This window comes from Schistocerca cancellata, chromosome 5 (assembly GCF_023864275.1).
Source record: "Schistocerca cancellata isolate TAMUIC-IGC-003103 chromosome 5, iqSchCanc2.1, whole genome shotgun sequence".
NCBI lineage: Eukaryota > Metazoa > Arthropoda > Insecta > Orthoptera > Acrididae > Schistocerca > Schistocerca cancellata.
This window is the reverse complement of record NC_064630.1, coordinates 802,258,117-802,271,672: the sequence shown is the minus strand read 5'-3', so window position 1 is coordinate 802,271,672 and position 13,556 is coordinate 802,258,117.

Sequence of the window (13,556 nt, the reverse complement as noted above, 5' to 3'; positions counted from 1 at the left end):
TGCGCCGACTATTACACCACGTTATAACTAACTTAAATCTTGACAATCTGCCATTGTAGCAAAGTAAGCGATCTAACAATTGCGCCAGACACCCGTTGAATATATAGGCGGTGTCGACCGCAGCTCCGTACTCTGCCTGTTTACATATCTCTGCATTTGAATACGCATCCCTATACCAGATACTATGTTGCTTCAGTGTATAAAACGAGTAGTCGAATTAAATCATCCACCGCTAAGGGAATTAGATGGAGAAATGATAACTCAAAGTATTAGATCAATTTCGCTACTTCTGCAGCAAAATAAACGATGATGGCCACATCTGTAGAATGATAAGCGTTCCCTAAACATAGAACTTTGTTAATATCGAATATAGTTTTACGTGTTGAGAAATTTCTGATAATCTCTGTCTGAAGTGAAGCCTTGTAGGAAGTAAAACTTTGACGACAAGCAGTTCTTACATGAATAGAACACCAGTTTTTGAAATGTGGTGTTACAGAATAATGCTGAAAATTAGATCTGTAATATCTAATACCTAATGAGGAGGTATTGAGGCGAACTGTGGAAAAAAATTAATTTATGACACAACAAGAAGGCCGACCGGATTGGCCGTGCGGTTCTAGGCGCTACAATCTGGAGCCGAGCGACCGCTCCGGTCGCAGGTTCGAATCCTGCCTCGGGCATGGATGTGTGTGATGTCCTTAGGTTAGTTAGGTTTAATTAATTCTACGTTCTAGGCGACTGATGACCTCAGAAGTTAAATCACATAGTGCTCAGAGCCATTTGAACCATTTTTGAACAACAAGAACATAGGACATTTACTGTGGCATCAAGGAGTAGTCAGCTGGTTAATGGACAGACGTTTTTTGGGGGAAGGGGGGCGGTGAAAACTGTAGAGCGAGGCATGCACATGATTACGCTAGGCTGAAATGGATTTAGGCACCACTAGCTCTGCACATATGAAGAGGGTTACATAGAACATACTAGCGTGTGGAGCTGCTCCACACGTCTTCGGACAAAAGACCACAACAGTCAACAGTGGAAAAGCGTTCTCAGCGTCCAGTCTTTGTCAGTTCAGTCCATAAAGTGTGCGTGATGCGTTTTCCGAAAGAAATTCTCGGAATTTGTTAAAAGTTTTAGTCTGTTACCGACCAACGACTGTGTTGTTTTAGGAAGGGCGAATGGAAGACTAGGGTCTAACGTGCAGTCGACGACGAGATCGTTAGAGGCGGACAGGTAGCTCGAATTTAGTACTTAAGTCTGCCATTCCAATATTCGTTTTAAGAGGTTTGGAGAAACAAAGTAAACCGAAATTAGATATACTGACGGGACTACAACGTCTGTTCTCCCAAAAACCTGTTCAGTGTCCTACCACTAATCCACATCACTGAGCCACATTAATTCAATAAAACATCAACCTTTATTCTGAATTCAAACAAATAGAATCTTGTTGAATTCAGCTTCTAGTAATACGTCTATCCAACTTTACCTCATAATGTTTTTATTACTTTAAAATGCGACCCGCCATGAATTCCTCAAATGTGCTAAAATTTTCGTCTCAGAGTATGACTTGCAATATTCATCCTCAATTACACTATTTGTTGTGCGGAATCCAACTTCTGTCTTCCAGTGCACTTTTTACCTTCTACAGCTGCCTCCAGTACCGTGGAAATTGATTAGTGAGGTCTTAAGACATGTCCTATGAGCCTTTCACATCCACGTGCTAGCATTTTGCTTATATTCCTTTCTTCGCCGATTCGGCGGAGAGCCTCCTCACTCCTTCCCTTATTACCATAATTTTCAACATTGTTCTGTAGCGCCACATCTCAGATGCTTTGATTCTCCTCTGTTTCGCTTATCCCACAGTCCACGTCTCAATTCCGTACAGTGCTGCGATCCAAACGTACACTTGACAGCAAGAAAGTGGATCACTGCTGAATGCAGCCAACATAAAGTAGCTGTGTTGCAGGTCCTCTAAAGGCTAAAATGCTGTATGGTACAGTCGTTTGACTATAAACAATGGTTATCAAAAGATACCCGTAGAGAACACTGCTCATTAACACTCAGTGCTAATAATTTCAGTTCTGTTTCTCGAAGAGAACACCGCCTTCCCTCCGGAGACTTCCCTTTGAGTTTCCGAAGTATCTCTGTAATACCTATGGGTTGTTCGAACCTACCAGTAACAACGGCGATTCGCCTTTTGTGGTATCATCCTTACAGGCCCGTTCCATTACACGTCGCTTTGGAACGTTATGCTTAGATACTTTATCGACGTAACTGTGTCGAGCAGTACACCGCTATTGTTATATTCGAACATTATTGCTCCATTCCCCCTGCTCATCTGTATTAAGATACATTTTTCTATATTTATAGCTATCTGCCATTCATCACACCGACTGGAAATTTTGTCTAATACATCCACCATCCTTGGTGATTCACTCAAGGACAACAGTTTGCCTTACACCACAGTATTATTAGCAAATAGCCGCAGATTACTGCTCATCATGTCCGCCAGACCATTTATGTACATGGAAAATAACAGCGGTCCTATGACACTAACCTGAGCGTTCCTGACGATGCTCTTGTGTCTGATGAACACTCGCCCCAGAGGAAGACATACTTAGTTCTGTTAAAAGAAGTCTTCCAGCCACCCTGCAGAGGGGCATCGTGTCAAATAATTTACGGAAGTCTCGGACAACCTGTGCTTCGCACGAGAGATGCTCTCTAAACCTGTGTTGATTCGTGGACAGAAGCTTTTGCGTCTCAAGAAAATTTATTATATTCATACTGAGAATATGTTCAAGTCTTCCACAGAAAACCTTTGTTAAGAGCATTGGACTGTAATTCTGCGGGTCGGTTCTTTCACCCTACTTTTACCGCAGGCGTCACCTGCGCCGTGTTTTCGTTGCTTGGGACTTTGCTCTGGACGAGAGTTTCGCAATAAATGCGGAATAAGCAAGTGGCAATGCCAGTAGAGTACTGTTTGTAATACCATATCGGGATGCCATACGGACATAGCGACACAGCTGTTTTCAACTGATTCAGCTGTTTCTCAACGCCAGTGATGCATATTACTGTATCCTCCATGCGGACCCTGTACAATGTCCAAACTATAAGATGCTTGTAGAATTCTTCTGCGTAAACGACTTCTTAAATGCGAAATTTAATTCTTTGGCTTTGGTTATTCTCTCTTCTACTGCAACACCTGGCTGGTGAATGAGATAGTGGACAGAAGCACTAGACCCGCTTTGTAGGATGTAGGAGCAAAATTTTCGTAGGTTCCCTTCACGTTTGACTGAGGTAGGACGGTGGTGGTGGTTGTATGCTTTGCGCATCCACCGTTGTGGTGCCGCACAGTTTTTTACTACCTTCTACCTCTCCGTTCTAGACAAGGGCAAATACTGTAGAGTAATTTTAGTGCAGAAACATTTCCCTTTAATGATGGCAGATTTGTCTGTAGCCAGTAATTTATAGACCAACATCATGAGTAGCCCATACATAATTACATCTGCGCTCTTGAATGATTTACCTTTCCAAACAGCGATAAATACAAAATGCCTGTATAACGTTACCAATAAAGCATTTCGGCGTGGCCTGCGTAAGTCACGGCGTTCTCGTTTAGTGACGATCCCTGGGACCGTTCGCAACAATGCACAGTCGGTGGAAGGGGCCTGTGTCGTTGCCTAGCAATATTGCGATTTCTGCCGAAGCTATATAGAGTCGTTATGAAATCGTGCGCTTACTGAAGCCGAGAAGAAACTGTCGATAATCTTTTTTCAAGTGATAGAGCTTGTCTCACAGCACAGCCCATTTCGAGCTTGTGAGCTTCGCAAGAAGTCTTAGCTCCAGCTTTTGGGGGCACGGGCAACATAAGTGCTAACAGGTATGATCCAGCGGATCGCTGTCACTCCTTATTCATCTCGTAGCACGAGATATGTAATTACATGACGTAGATACTTTCGTTTCACTGTCTGTATAGAGAATTAGCACTGGTGCTAATGCTGATGCGACTTCCGGGCACCTAGCTGACAACTGGATACCCTATGATAGATAAACTTCCTGGGTCAGATTTTTACATTGTAGGAGTTCTTGGTAACTTATCATTTAGTTGAAACTCTCTGTTGTTTGAAGTTCTGTGAGATTCTTACCGTATATATGAGGGTGTATACGTGGTGCATGCGAATACGTATTCACAAAGAGTGTCAGGTTCTTAATGGCATAAGTGGGGATTGTGATACGTATTTATACATAGACCAGGGATGTAATGAGCATGGTGATATGCATCAGACTGCGCATTTAGCATGATATAACGTTTCTGGCAATATGTTGAACTGTTAATGAAAGACAAAGTTTTCAGTAGGCCATTATATTAAGTCGTGAAAGATAACCCGAGTTGTAAATGCGATAGTCGTAGATTAAGAACACGAGAGCAAGAGAACGAACCTAGTATGCCAAAGAAAGCTCTACAGCGATAAAAAAATTATTTCTATCACGTATCAGTATTATTTCTGACACAAAGAGAGACTGAAAGATACCTAGAAACTAAAGAAAATATGTACGTAAAAAATGGTACAGAACAATTAAATTCCAAATGCACAACAAGAGGAGTTGTCACGGGAAGCCATTACCATCACGTCACTGGTCAAAGCTACGTATGCAGTAGTATCGCTAATTTCTCGTTATGCGCTTTATTTTGACAAAATGAACCAAAAAATCTCCCTGGTCGATGACGTATGGCTAGTCTCTTTGACTAATCTTACATCATGCTACTGTCGTTTTCTGCCATCTGTGAACTGATAGTCATGTTGAGCTGATGCATAAAGTTTTCTCCTCCTGTGGAATAGGTGGGGAGAACTTTTGCGGTACAGTTATCGTGGCTACCCCTGGGATATTTAGCAATGTCCTAAATTTTCTTCGTTTCCGCATTACTGGGCATTTATGACATTGCGAAAAGTAATCTACATATTTAAATCTTCTGCCTACATGATGGTGGAGCATTTCACGTGGACTAAAGATCGAGATTATATTCTTTTCGATTACTCTTAGAGAAGGTAGTGTGGGGTGAAGCCAGTCATTGGTGTTCTGACCCAACCTTACGCACCGCCATCGGCAGTGCCACGAGGGGCAGACACTGCAGACGCTGTGGCTCAACCCGTTGTTGAGTATTTTGCTGATCAGTGAGCTCATGTCTACTGGGATACGATGTTGGGCGGTCGCAGCATCGCTATGACTTACCAGCGATATAATGCGTGGAAGCACGTTGACACACGTCTCCAGAGAAATTAGACGACTCTGGCGCCATGGCAAGGTTCTTTCAGAAACAGATGCAACTCACGTTGTAGCCCACCTTGCGTTGCAAGTGAAGCAATTCGGCCGCCTCCAAATAATATTGAGTTTATATTAGTTTTGTATATGTTAATTCGTAGGCAAATAAATTAGAGTATGTAGTAGAGGCCATCCTTGCCTCAATCCTGTGATTATTTCTACTTTCGTCATCCCATTATAATTTTGATACAGTCACTTTCTGCCATACAATGTTCAACTCTTACTAAACCCTGTGGAAAATGTTTACCCACTAAAATGCATGGACGATATCTGAATAAGATCAAACAATCAACCAGGCATAATGAAATCTCACTGTCATAAAATGAATCACTGATGTTTACACAGTAAAAGTGCAGGCTACCTAAGCGTGACTACGATCGTGTCAAGCCATTAGACTGCTGTTTATTTGTTCACTGCAACCACGTTCCGTAATTAGTATTAGCTAACAATTTATCTGGAAGATTCAACTGCTTAAGGTGGCTAATAGGGATAGAGATTCATATGGAATTGTTCCGAACATCTTATCCGAAAATAACAATGAGCGGCTAATCAGAGAACCGACTAGCGAAAATAATGCATTATATAAGAACTGTTATAGCATACTGAATACGGCTTTAGAAAGGTATTTCACGAAAATAGGGAGATACTTCAGTTTGGCAAGAACGAGGAGAAACGGATTTGACATTACATGAACCGTCTACATGAACATTTCATCTACAGCTCTAACAATTATAAGCATCAACGTACGAAGTTCAAGAGCATTGTACAGTACGCTTTAGACAGGAATGTATGGAACAAAGGATGGAAAAGATCCGCCGTTGATCGACAGCCATCCTAAAGGTGCTGTGAAATCAAAGATAGTTCCACTACAAATTTAAACGTAACGAAAATTCCACAGACAAAAAGAAATCAAACAAAGTTAAATTAGCGTAAGGAGAGCCATACGTAACGTGCTCAGTGAATTCGAAGGTACAGTTCTGCCTATCTACATGACAGAAAATCGTAAGAAGTCTCTGTGCTATGTTAAATCAGTAAACACAACGAAGCTATCTGTCCTGAATCTCTGTGACTACGATAGCACTGAAATGGAGGGCGACACAGAAAAGGCCGAAGTACTAAACGTGTTTTTCCAAAACTGTTTCGCAAAGGAAGACGACGCTGTATGAGCCATGCTGCGGCTGGCGTTGGTGCTGTTTGTAGGTTTCCGCCCTCTGTTAGACGCCAGAGCGTTTCCTTCAGTTGCCATGGTTGTGGTTGTTTGTCTTCTTCTTGTCTTGACTGGCGCCACTCGTTTCGCAAGTGTTGCCTGTCCGCTAGTGGCAGCAGAGGCGATTGTCGATATGTAGTAACTGTTGCCCTATCTTTGGGGCGTCGTCGTTATTTTTCCGTGCCGTGTGAGTGTGGCAGTTCGGTTGCAGACTCAGGAGGTGCCATGTCCGCGCAGTGGTAGAACACGCCAGGACCGCTGGCAGCACGCGTGGACTGCCAGATGGTGGGACTGTGGTCACGTTGGTGCACGACCTCGTCGTAAACCGGATCCAGCAAGCTTTAAGATGAGTGCATTTCAATCCAAATAGAGAAACCTCCACCATTGTGAGATCTCACGATTCGCCAGAGACTTGGGTTCGTGTTGCTGCCCGTAGTGTCGCCGAGGCGAAGAGCAGAGAGTGGAGTGCTTGGGGAAGGCGAATCTGATTAACTGTCCTCGACTTCTTATTACTATTCACTGCGTTCAACTTGTTACAATTTGCCGCGCGGGATTAGCCGAGCGTTCTAAGGCGCTGCAGTCATGGACTGTGCGGCTGGTCCCGGCGGAGTTTCGAGTCCTCCCTCGGGCATGGGTGTGTGTGTTTGTCCTTAGGATAATTTAGGTTGTGTGTAAGCTTAGAGACTGATGACCTTAGCCGTTAAGTCCCATAAGATTTCACACACATTTTTTTTTGTTACGATTTGTTGAGTTCAACCAGCGGGAATTTTTCTTGCCTGGTGGCCGCTAACGCCCCAGTTACCTGCCCTGGGGGTCGGTTGGTGATTCGTTTACTCTGGTGGTAGTGATTCCTTTCTTGTGCTGGGCACTCTAAGCACAGTATTCTGGGGACGTAGTGCAGACCGACGGTTCCGGCTTTGGCGTATTGTTCCATCGTGGCATTTGCTTTATCGGACGTCAGGTAGCTCCAGCAAGATTATCATTAGTCATTCATTGGACTGCCACTAGTCTGGGTTACCATCTTGTAAAGTGATTGCAACTTTTTGCTGCCTATCTCATCGCTCGAAAAAGTATTTGTTGGTGGACCTTCTCAGAGGTCGATTCCTGGAACCCCGTCTGTGACTGATCCTTGTAATTTATTATTGTATTATTTATTACCGTATCTTGTAATGCCTACATTAAAGGTTATGTTTGTCTAATAAATATTTCCGGTCGCCTTCTGCAATAAATCGAGGAGGGTAAGGGTTGTGTTACAAGGTTACCATCATCTTATTTCACCCGTTTGGTGGTCAGTTGCTTGTTTCTTTTAAGTAACCTTCGCTTGTAATTGCTGTTTTACAGCAGGTCTCTAAATTTTTTATATAATTGGCGTTCCTCGCGTGTAAGGCCTTCAGCTGTGATTGTGGTCATTTGCTTTGAAAAAGTAATTCGATATTTGTGTTTTATCACTAAGCCTTAAAATCTTATTTACTGCCATTCCTCGCTTCTGATACCGTCTGCTATGTTTGTGGCCACATACCTTTTAATATTTCAATACTTGAAAGTTGTAAATTTCAGCGAGTTCTTAAACATTCTTAATTTATTGTCATTCTTGGCGTGTAAGGCTTTCAGCCGTGGTCACAGTGGCTTGTTTTTTTTTTAACATTATTTGTATCTGTATTTTATGGTGACTTGTTAAATTGTAACGCACTGAAAATACTATTATTTACACAGTTGTTTATTCCTTCATTAATAACATGTGGTATTTTTTAATTTATTGTTGAGTCTGGAATTACTGTTTTAAAAATAAATGTGTGTAACTGTAAAAGGCAACCTATAGTAGCTGGTTACGGCCCCGTCCACAATCGTAACCGAATCCTGCCTTCCCTTGACTACCAGGTCTCACTGTAATTCCTTCTCTGAACCGGCTCACGAACGAAAAAACTGCTAGTACTGAGATAAGTGACCATGGGACGGAAAAGCATCTGATATCACTCAATAGAGGAAAAGCCACTGGAGCATTATTCCAACATGTTTCTACACAGAGTTTGCGAAAGATATTGCTCCTGTTCTAGCAGCAATATACCATAGCTCATAGGAACAGCGAAACATTCTTCGTGATGACAAGAAATCGCAGATCATCCCGGGTTTCAAAAAGGTCGTCGAACGGACGCACAAAACTACAGATCTGTGTCTCTGGCATCAGTGTCGTGTAGAATTCTTAAACATATTTAGTGCTCGCGTATTATGGCCGAAAATCTCCTCTAAAGGAATCAGCACACGTTCTGCAAACGACGTTCTTGAGAAACACAGCTCCGCGAGACCAGAATGCCGCAGACATCGTCGCCCTGCTTGATGCCGTGTTGCGTGACTTCGGAAAGGTGTTCCATCTATATGCGCACAACCGTTTAATGACCCACGTACGACCGTACGGAGTATGACGCTAAGTATGTGATTAGACTTGAGGGTTTTTGGCGAAAAGGACACAGTATGTCATCCCAATCAGAGAGAAATCAACACTAAAAGGAACTTATTTGTCGCGACATACATACTGCTGTGGAAAACTTAGGACGAAAATAACATTATTCCATGAAACCTGGACGGTACATAGAAAGAACACCCACAGTACAGTCCAGAACAGATGTTAACTAAAAGAAATACGCAGTGAGACGAACAAATGGTTCAAATGGCTCTGAGCACTATGGGACTTAACTACTGAGGTCATCAGTCCCCTAGAACTTAGAACTACTTAAACCTAACTAACCTAAGGACATCACACACATCCATGCCCGAGGCAGGATTCGAACCTGCGACAGTAGCGGTCACGCGGTTCCAAACTGACGCGCTTAGAACCGCACGCCCACACCGGCCGGCTGAGACGAACAGAAATGATACTTTTATTCAAAGACAATACTTGAGATCACCGCGATTTATGATACGCTCCTGGACATTGCATGGGGTGGGGCGTGCTTCTTAATAGGGTGTGTGATCTCTACAGACAGCAATGCATTGTCTGCCACAAGCTTCCATGGCGGCTGGTAGGGAGGGCGTGGCATTCCACCACTAACACGGCTGACAACCACTGCAAGGTCGTTAAGTTTGTTTCCACAATTCATACCGCATGTGATCGGTGGGATTTAAGTCGGGGAAGTAGGCGGGGCAGTCCATTCGCTGAATTTTCTCCCGTCCACCTACGCTGTTCGAGTGATTGCGCATTGTCATCGCTAAAAATACAGGTCAGGTGTAATTAGGACTCGACTCGTGCTTCGACGTTTCCATACAAACGTAATTGTGTACAGAGAAAATAATCATAATTTCTTGCGACTCAATGACCTTCTGCAAGTCTTTCTATTGCGCGATCTGCGCGTCGCTAATTTAGCGCAGTTGCGCAAGCGACGAAAGGAGACGTATACTATAACGTGGATTTGAAACCACTTGTTTCTGCTGACTCCTCACGTCGATGAAAAGTGGAGGCAAGGTATAAACGAAGACCCAAAAATGCGTCGTCCATTCGAGATTCGAGCAAAAGACCTCTTGGTTTTCAAGCATTTTCCATACCAGTATGTAGATAGTTCATCTTAGCTTTTGAGGCGTGAGTTTGCGAGTATCAAAATGTGTAACATGTGTGATGTCATCCTTTGATTGCATTAACTTAAAACCTAAAGTTATTTGCACCGTCAAGGGAGTAAGGCCTTAGTATTTTTTAATGAAATGTCAATCTGATATCTCATTCTGGTCCTGGCAGAAAGGGATTTTAACAAATGGAAGAACAGACAGAAGGACAAAAATTGGCAAAAAACATTGTTAGAAAATTAACAATTAACCATTTTTGTATTTTTCATTTTTCGTGTATGGTAAAATTTTGCTTCTTGTCAAGTTTTGTGATTTTGTGTTTCACTGCGGAAAATCGTAACACGGTCCCTGACTTCAGCCGTCGCACGGACGCCAAAATGGAAAATATTGAAATAAACGATATCGGAATTGAAAAACAACTGCTATCACTTAGTAGCGGAAAAGCATCCGGACCAGACGAGATACCCTTAAGATTCTACAGTGATTATGCTAAAGAACTTGCCCCCTTTCTATCAGCAATTTATCGTAGATCGCTGGAAGAACGTAAAGTACCTAGCGACTGGAAGAAAGCGCAGGTCGTTCCCATTTTCAAGAAGGGTCATAAATCAGATGCGAATAATTATAGGCCTATTTCGCTTACGTCAATCTGTTGTAGAATAATGGAACATGTTTTGTGTTCTCGTATTATGACGTTCTTAGATAATACAAATCTCCTTCATCATAACCAACATGGATTCCGCAAACAGAGATCATGTGAAACTCAGCTCGCCCTATTTGCCCAAGAAATTCACAGTGCCGTAGACACTGGCGAGCAGATTGATGCCGTATTCCTGGACTTCAGGAAGGCATTTGATACGGTTCCGCACTTACGTTTAATGAAAAAAATACGAGCTTACGGAATATCGGACCAGGTTTGTCATTGGATTCAGGATTTCCTAGAAGAAAGAACACAACATGTCATTCTTAACGGTTCAAAATCTGCAGATGTAGAGGTAATTTCGGGAGTACCGCAAGGAAGCGTGATAGGACCTTTATTGTTTACAATATACATAAATGACTTAGTTGACAACATCGGTAGCTCCGTGAGGCTATTTGCAGATGACACGGTTGTCTACAAGAAAGTAGCAACATCAGAAGACTCGTACGTACTCCAGGAAGACCTGCAGAGGATTAATGCATGGTGCGACAGCTGGCAGCTTTCCCTAAACGTAGATAAATGTAATATAATGCGCATACATAGGGGCAGAAATCCATTCCAGTACGATTATGCCATAGGTGGTAAATCATTGGAAGCGGTAACGACCGTAAAATACTTAGGAGTTACTATCCGGAGCGATCTGAAGTGGAATGATCACATAAAACAAATAGTGGGAAAAGCAGGCGCCAGGTTGAGATTCATAGGAAGAATTCTAAGAAAATGTGACTCATCGACGAAAGAAGTAGCTTACAAAACGCTTGTTCGTCCGATTCTTGAGTATTGCTCATCAGTATGGGACCCTTACCAGGTTGGATTAATAGAAGAGATAGACATGATCCAGCGAAAAGCAGCGCGATTCGTCATGGGGACATATAGTCAGCGCGAGAGCGTTACGGAGATGCTGAACAAGCTCCAGGGGCGGACACTTCAAGAAAGACGTTACGCAATACGGAGAGGTTTATTATCGAAATTACGAGAGAGCACATTCCGGGAAGAGATGGGCAACATATTACTACCGCCCACATATATCTCGCGTAATGATCACAACGAAAAGATCCGAGAAATTAGAGCAAATACGGAGACTTACAAGCAGTCGTTCTTCCCACGCACAATTCGTGAATGGAACAGGGAAGGGGGGATCAGATAGTGGTACAATAAGTACCCTCCGCCACACACCGTAAGGTGGCTCGCGGAGTATAGATGTAGATGTAGATTTAGATAGGACAACGATAAGTATCCTCGAGGTTTAGATGAGTAATGGTAACGTAGAACCTTAAAATTGCTGCAGCCCCACGTGACCATACTCCTTATATTTTATATCAATTTAAAGTTGACACCTGCAGCCGTTTCTTAGAAAAAGGGATCTTTACAGACGGACAGCTAGACAGACTCACAATAAATGGCAAAAAATATTTCTGTATGACATAATTACAGATTAACAATTCTCTGATTTTTTTTCTTTTCTTGTACAGGGAAACCTTGCTTCTCATTGAATTTGATGATTTTTACATCAATAGTAATTGCCACGTAGGTTTTGATGGTATCGATAAGTGTTCAAATATTACAATATTACTTGTTTCAGCACATAATTATAATATTCGTTATGAAGGGTCCCCTAAGTGAATGTAAGAATGGAACTGTAGTATCACAGTTGAGTTGTAGTTGTGTGTTAAGAGTTGCAGCTTTGCTCCAATTGACGTTCGGTTCTAGAGCTGTTTCTGGTAGAGTATGAAATACAGATAAGTGAGTCCATTTCCTTATCCGATCCGTATGTGTATCTTGAATGGCTTTTTTCCCAAAAAATTTATTTTTGATGTGCTATGGTTGAGTGTTTGATGTATGAGTGTCCTACTTTCTCTGTCTAATACATATTTTTCTAGAGTATCAAAGGGAGTCTGCCTGTCTAAAGAGCTGTAGTACTTCTTGAAGTTGGCAAGTGTGACCACAGTGCTGTTCACCTGTCTGGCCCTCAGAAGTGTTCGCTGGTCCCATTTCAATTTCAGTACGGGATCTTCCTTTTCTGAAGTCTTCTCGGTATTATCTTTGTTTGAGCTTGTGGCTGAAGTTTGTTGAGTAAGGCCTTTTACAAAATTTTGTGACCGACTGGCAAGAAAGAGATAGCTCTCTATCAGGTCTGTTTGTTGCCCTTTTTTTGTGCAGTGGATTAATCAACTCGCAATCCTGTCGGATTTTATCAGTAATCCACATTTCTGGGAGAATTTTAAGTATTTTCTTTGCGACGTTGTGGTATTAAAAGTTTCAGAATCAGTGCTATAATTTCACATACTCATGGGGCTCTGTTGTTTTTTAGTTTTATAATCTCCACTACCTGTGTGATTGGGGACGGTTTCAAATCAGGATTTGATGTATCGTGAATTTTAATATTTCTTTAGGTTTCTTGCCTTCCTTTTATGTTCTTTTGAAGCAGTCATTTCGTAGCAGACAAAACCTTTGCATTTCTTTGAAAATTATGTAGACATTTCTCATGCAACTTTCTTGAATTCTTTTTCCATCTGGTTTCGTCTACTTTTGGCGTATGCCTTTTTCACTCTTCCGATATATTTCGACGTTTCTTTCTGGACTTTGTCGGTATCCTGTCTAGTTTATGTTGTTCTGTTATTGCTTAACTTATTCCATTCTTGATCTCTTCGTTCATTGGTTTGATCACAAGTTACGTTCCACCATCTTTGACCGCTTTTCTTGAGAGACTGACCCCAACACGTTGCGTTGTGAACTGTCTTCGCCAGATCTGTCGGAATTACTACTGTACTTTGATTA